We start from the raw sequence: 7,351 nt of genomic DNA on the forward strand, positions 1-7,351 counted from the left end.
ACCGACATTATCAGCTCAGAGTGCTCTCTGTCCTGGCTGACCTTCAGCTGAGCCCCCCGACACTGACGCTAATGGAAATCCGCCAGCTTGCCCTTGAATGAAGCAGGGAGATCCCCACGTTTAGAAGGAGCCGGAAGTCCCCCCACCCACAGAAGGAACTCAGCCCCTAATTTATCGGCACTGTCCACTCGGATCTCCTGCCTCTGCTTTTGTTGTGTCTCCTTTGCCTTCCCATCCAGGCAGCGAGGCGCCCAGCCTGTGGTGATCACTCGGTCCTCAGGTGTGGGGCTGAACCAGAAGTGGCCCCTACAAGCATATTTACAAAGAATTTGTAATGTCATGGGGAAATGTTCCCAATGAATGCACAGTGAAAAAAATGCAGGACACAAAACTGTATATTTACTTATATATACTTATATAAGGGTTTTTTTGAAAGCATAGAAGAGATACACCAAACATGTGAACAGTTATCTCTGGGTGGTGGAATTATGGGTGGTTTTTATTTTCCTTTTTATGCTTTCTCCTATTTCTCAAATTTTCTACAATGACCATATGCTATTTTTATAATCAGGGAAATCTAGCGTGTTTTAAACAGGGAGTAATTATAAATTCCTGAGCCCATGCCACAGACATATATTTCTTCTGGTCTTTTGAGATTTTTGTGCATATGGGGTTTTTTCCAATAGATATAAATTAATAAAATCTCAGAATACTTTGGACCAGCGTCTCATTTCAGAGTTTGTTTGTCTCGCCTTTCGTGTGCTGTGTCTATATTTATGCCTAGCTTTTTAGGCCCTTGGTGAAGTTCCTATTTTTCCAGTGCTTTTCAGTTTCACAGCACGTCCACATTCTCTGTCTCGTCTGGATGTCCCTGCAGTGCTGGTGAGCAGAGATGGTCCCTGTGTCACTAACATTCAGAAAAGATGGACACTGGTGAGGCGAATGGGGTCCCCATCTGTGGGGAGCTCCCAGGACTGATGGGAAAAGACACTTTGAAGTGTCATGAAATGCTAAAACCAGAAGGCCCTTGGGAGCCATCGAGTACCAAGTGGACCAGAAAGGAGGTGGCTTGAGATGAGGAGGGAGCCTCGGCTGGAATCCAGACCGCCTGGGAGGTGGATTGGTATCATGATTTACCCATGTGTAGACCAGTTCTGGTTCGTTTCCTTTCATCCCCACATGCAGATTCTAAGTGTAGAGGACTTCTTTATGGAAAACATGTTAACATAAATAACATTTTTATGAACATGTTTTCCATAAAAGAGTGGATACATTTTATAGTTTTGCAAATCTCTCTGCTGTCTGGCTTAATAGTATTCAGCTGGCTTCTCATCCCTGCTTCTGCAGAACGTTGCCACATCACGTACCACGTAGCCTCTGGAAAACTCCAGAGAGAATGAGAGTGCAAAATGCACATCACGTCTTGGTGTTATTGTTAAAATTGTGTTGACCCTCGTGGATCCCTTGACAAAAGGTCTCCAGGACCCTCAGAGATTCCCTCGGCCACACCGAGAACTACTGCACAGACATTCCAGCTCCTCTGAGGGACTGAAACAGGACTAAGACCGGGAGCGTCCTGGTGGGAAAACCCAGAGCACACGAGGTTTCCAAACTCAGCTACAGTTAGAGGAACAAGCACATCCTCCTCGCCTCGAGGGAGTTGGTAAGATTCTTCCCAATCTTCTTCCATTTTTAAACAGCCTTGCCAAAATTCATGGATGAATTTTCAGGTAAAAATACTTTGAGGCAACAGATCCTGGTTTCAGGAGCTGAAAGCCCGAGATCCGATGAAGCATCAGTAACGTGTTAACCGTGTGACCTCCAACAAGTCAGTTCATGTTTTACGCCCCAGTTTCCTCATGAGATCCTGTTTGTGAAAAGGCATTATAAACTGTAGAGCTCTGTTGTACAGGGATGGGAGAGCTCTCCGTAAGAGCCGGAGCCTGCGTTCCCTCGCCGCCTCTGCCCCAGGTGGCCTGATGCACATCCCTGCTGCTTTCCAGGCCTCAGTTTTCCCATCTGTACAATGAGGAGGTTAGATAGGATCAGTGGTTTTCAAACTGTGCTCCCTGGAGCACCCTGGGGAACACTGCTGGGGGAACAGTGGGGACACTCTTCCCAGACACCCTGCTTTCTGTTTCTCCCATAAGATTGTGTTTGACAAAGGGTTCTGAGGTTAAAACAATCTAGAGAGAGAGAAAGAGAAACAAAAACCTTGGTCCGATCAGTCTCCAGGTCCATACTCTGGCTCTGAGACAGGTTATCAGTCAAGATATGTTCTGGGCTAAGTGTCAGGAGACCCAACAGCGGCTGAAACAAATAAGGGCTTATTTTCCTTACTAATGGGAAGTCTGGAGTGAATTGGCTGCTAGTTGTGCTTTGGGCCTCCCAGGGTTGCGACTAGTTATCTCTGTGCCCCTCTTAGCCTTTCGCCACGGTCTCCAGGGGCTGCTGCAGCTCCAAACACCTCAGCCGTTCCAAGGCAGGAAGATGGGGAGTGAGGAAGGCACCAGTGGTGGATATCTTTTCCAGAAGCCACCAGATGACTTCTGCTTTTGCCTCTGTGGCCAGAACTGAGTCACAAGCCACCCCCATATGCAAGGGAGGCCGGGAGCGAATTTAGCTCATGGAGCCTCTATAAGGGAGGTGGCCAAGGGAGACTCTGCAGGTTGGGCACAGCGGTTGGGTTAGGCAGCTAGCAGTGGCACACTGTCTCCTCCACCACGGAGGGTTGTGTGGGGCTGACCATCTGGGAGCACAGAGTCCAGCGGCTACAAAGGGGCCTTAGCCCTTTCCTGATGGGATGCAGCTCCAATGTCACAGTCAGGTACAACAAGTGCGCTCAGATGCAGCTCATTAGGAAACCCAGAAGCCAGATCAGCTCGCATTATTGATTTCGTCATTTCCCTAACTCTTCTACGTTTGGGAAGCTGAGTCCCTGATTGTGGTTCCTCAATATGAAAGACCATTTTTGGCATTTACCTGGGACTTGAGGTTACCAAACGCTTCCCAAACTTAGAGGCAAAGAGTGGAGTTTAGGTCCTCACAGGAAACAGACTCCCCAAGATCAAGATACTAAAGTCTCAGGTCTGATTAGAAAACTTAAGCTCAGTCTCTAAATCTGGCAGTGAGTCACTATAAACCAGTTATTAACTCTGTGCCTGGTTTCTCCGTCTAAAAATCTCTCCTTGCTACTCGATGGTGAGACATAATAGTTTTAGGAGTGTATGTTCTACAGTTAGCCTGCTTGGGCCTGAATCTTATCTGTATGACCTCTCTAAGCCTCAGTTTCCCCACCTGTAAAATGGGGATAATAACAGTTTGTATAAATAACTCACTAGAAGCATTCACTACGTTAATGGTTGCCACAATTGTTGGGATTACCAATGGTACACCTGTCTTCCAAGGCTATAATAAGTCCTCCTTGGTTTTGATATGAGATTGTAACATCCTTCATAGGGACCCACAGCCAATTCCTCTGGAAACAGATTTGGCTCTTTGAGACCCCTTGCCTTTGTGTATGCCGTGCCACTCCCTGGAATGTCCCCCACTACTTTCTACCAAGCAAACATCTATTTCTCCATCAAGATCCCCTTCGGGTAACTCCCACTCCCAGCCTTCTTGGTCAGCCCGCTTGTCCAGTCAAGCGGCATGGTCTATGAGTGACAACCCTCTCAGGTGGGCAGCCATGAGAAACCACCGGGAGTCAGTGAGCAGAAAGGGGAATGCGATATGAGGATTCTTGAGAGTCTCCCAAAACCCACAGAATCCAAGGGCCTCAGAAGCTGCCTGGAGCCGAGGAAGCAAAAGCCGCAGGGGATGCGGGCCGTTCTCTCTCTTCTCTTTCTCTAGGTGCATTGGCTTCCACTTTTTCTCTTGCTGCAAACTGGCTTCTGTTTCCTGCCCACATGACAGACAGCAGCTGTCATCCACTTTCCAAAGCCTACATCTCCTGAATTCCAGAGAGCAGCCGGGTGGAACTGGACTCTCCTAGTCCCAAGTCCACATTCCTCAGGAGAGGGCTCACTGGCCGACCTCGTTAGCCGCTCACCCCTCACCCAGTCAACCGGGGAGGAAGGTGAGGAGTATCGTGGCCAGTGGTGCAAATACGGTGGTTCCCACTGAGTCATGTGGAGGGGCGGGGACAGTTCCTGAAAGGGGAATCTGCACACAGTGGAGTGCAGGAATATAAATATAAGCAAGAAGTCACCCTGTGACCTACTTAGAGCCCTGCTTCACATTCAGAAGTAATGCCCCCCGCATTCTCTGGTCCCAGCAGAGCCACTCACTCTTTCCTTCAGTGTATATTAGTTGAGGTTCCTAAGGGAGCAAGTAACAGAAACAAACTTCTGGATGCTTAAGCCAAGAAAGGGACTATATAGGGGTATCTCATAGAAAGAGTTGATGTTGAACATTTTGCACGGGAGGACCCAAGGTAGCTGTAGGGACCACAGGAGTTAGTGACTCTCCTCTCCAGAGCCCTCTGGTCACTCCAGTCTCTGTGTGTTTCAAAATCCCGATTCCCAGGAGGCCGATTTAGGATGGCCCAGCTGGGTCATTGAGCAGTGGCCAGGGAGAGCAGGTCCTATCATATGGACATGGTTGTGGAGCCCTCCCTGTGTATATTGGGGTGTGGTTCTCAGAGAAGAAATGATTGGGGGCCAGGAAGTTAGCTCAGACCACGGTGAGAAGAACGCTGAGTTTGGGGCCATTAAAGAGTCTTTGTACCTAATTGAGATCTTCCTTTTAAATGCCATTTATGATCTAAGGAATGCAGTGGGAAATATTTTATAAAGAATTGTCTTCTTCAAGGATTTCAGGAAGATATCAGGGCCACTATTCTTAAACAAGGCTCAGACCAAGGGATCTGGATCTCCTGATGACTCCATTGTGTAATTTACATACACAGGCAAACACAACAAAAGGCATTAACGAGACTTCATTATTTGGAAGACAGCTAGGTCTGGCGCTCTGCTACTTCCCTCTCTGGGCTTCAGTTTTCCCAACTGTACAATGATTGACTTGGACTAGATACTTTTCAAAGTCTGCATTCACAGCTCTAAGATTTGTGACTTCCAAGACACACTTATTTTTCAAAGCCATAAGCCACGGTGAAAGAAATCAGCTTGGCACCTTATAAGACTGACTGCAGCCTTGCATGTAGTAAATGGGGAAATGTTGCACTATTTCTGCTCTGACCTCTCAGCTTTTCTTAGTCCTTGGGGGAAGAATATGTACCAGCAGAGAGCAGAGGCTAGTATTTTTCTTTTCAAAGCACAGCCTAAGATAAGCATCTTTAAAAATAAGCATCTACACTTCTTGCTTTCTTCCTCCAATACCCTATTGAAATTGCTTTTGGCAAAATGTCACTGGTGATTGCCTAATTGCCAAATCTAGAGGATGCTCTGCCTTTCTTAGCTGATGCTCTGGAGCCCTGAACCTGCTGACCACCAGTGCCTGGAAACATTCTTCTACTCTGGCATCTGTGACACCACGTTTTCCTGGCTTCCTCCAGTCCCTTGGATGTTCCTTCTTAGTCTACCTGTGGGACTCTTCTTCATCCAACCTGGAAGTGTTGGTGTTTCCCAGGGCTCAGGCCGAGATCCTTCTCCGTGCACCTCAAACTCCCACGCGCCCCTGACTCCATCCACCGCCTCTCTGGGTTCCTCCCAGCTCTCTGGCTACAGCCAGACGTTCCTCCCACCACGGGCTCCTCACCCTCAACCAGTGAGCTGGTCACCTTCACCCGCCCGCCCCACCCGCATTGTAGAAGCCCTTCTTTTCCCACACTCCCTCTCACCAGAAGTGCCACCATTTACCCTGTTACCCAAGCCAGAAACCAGGGAGCCATCCTTGATTCCTGTCCCTCCCTCGCCCTGTATATCTAAGCAGTCACCAAGCCCCATAATTCCTAGACAGCTGGACTCTGTCCCTCCTCTGCTATTTCTATGTTCACGTCTTAACTCAGTCTCCCATTATGTCCAGCTGGATTACTGGGCCTCCTATAAGGCCTTCAGGCCTCTGGCTCCAATCTCTGCCCACCCCATCCCCACAGGGGTGCCCACAAGCTTCTGCCCTTCAAGCTTCTGTTGCTTTGCAATGGCCTTTCCACCTTCCTGGAGTAGTCCTTCCCACTCTTCTCCTCCAGGACGCTAATCTGGACTCATGTTCCATAACAGGTGCTCACTAGTTGGTAATGGTTGTCTCCACTATTATCATCATTGTCCTTCACATCTCAGCTTAGGTGTCATCCCCTCCAGGAAGCCTTCCCTGATTCCCGCCAGCTGTTCTCATGGCCATGGCTGTCCTTGCCTCCACCACGGCATCATCCTAGCTTCCTAGTCTCCCTACCCCTGCCACATGATAGGTGCTCAATAAATGTGGGATGAGTTATTTTGAAATTTGTAGTTTTTTTAAGCTCTAGTGTTACTTTTCAACATTTTCTCTTAGTTCACAGATGCTCTTTTTTTAGAATATTAGAAACTAACTCCTCACTTAAAAAAAAAAAAAAACTAGCTACATTTATTGAGTACCTACTAAATCAGGCTCTATCTTAGGTCCTTTACACACAATACCTCATTTTATCTTCACAACAACCTGTGAGAAGGATGTGACCCTAATTAACCACTGAGCCTCTCAGAGCCATATTCACAAGGAAGGGTGTCTCCCCAAATCTTCCCACCCTGCTGGCCACATCCTTGGGGACAAGGCTCATAATCCTGTTAAGTGAGCACAGACTCTGAAGTCTGCCCTGTAAGCTGGGGAGGGCTGCTTAGACCCTTCCAAGCCAGAGCAGAAGAGCCCCCAGACACTTCCCCAGGGCAGAGAGGAGGGGCCCCCACCTTGTTGGGCCTGGGGAGGGCTGCATATTTGCTCAGCATCTGAGAGGTGATGCTCAGGATCTGGCTGGGCAGGTCACAGCACAGATCAGCATTAAGCTGATGCTTTCAGCCTCAAAGAGTTCTCCATCCAAGGCTGACAGCAAAGAATCTCTGAACCAAGGAACACGTGGACTGTAAACCTCCTGGAGTCAGGCCTGCGTCCCACACTCTGTGCCTTTGTGTCCCAAGACACCACACAGGGAACGTCAAAGACGGGAAGGGCTCTGGGCCATTTAAGCCAATCCTCTCACTTCACAGGTGGCCCTGGGAGAGGCAGGGACTTTCTGGGCAGTGTCGGAACTAGAATCCAGGTCTCCTGACCCCGGCCACCGGTGCTCTGCCCTATACCACCAGTAGGCATTAGGGAACCAAGTGTTAGCGCAGAGCAGGCGAGCAGCTCCATATGCAGAAGAGTCCTGAGACGGTGAACCCCCCACTTGGAAGGTGCTCCCTCCATGTCAGTGGAACGA

The sequence above is a fragment of the Diceros bicornis genome, chromosome 18, assembly GCF_020826845.1.
Source record: "Diceros bicornis minor isolate mBicDic1 chromosome 18, mDicBic1.mat.cur, whole genome shotgun sequence".
Lineage (NCBI taxonomy): Eukaryota > Metazoa > Chordata > Mammalia > Perissodactyla > Rhinocerotidae > Diceros > Diceros bicornis.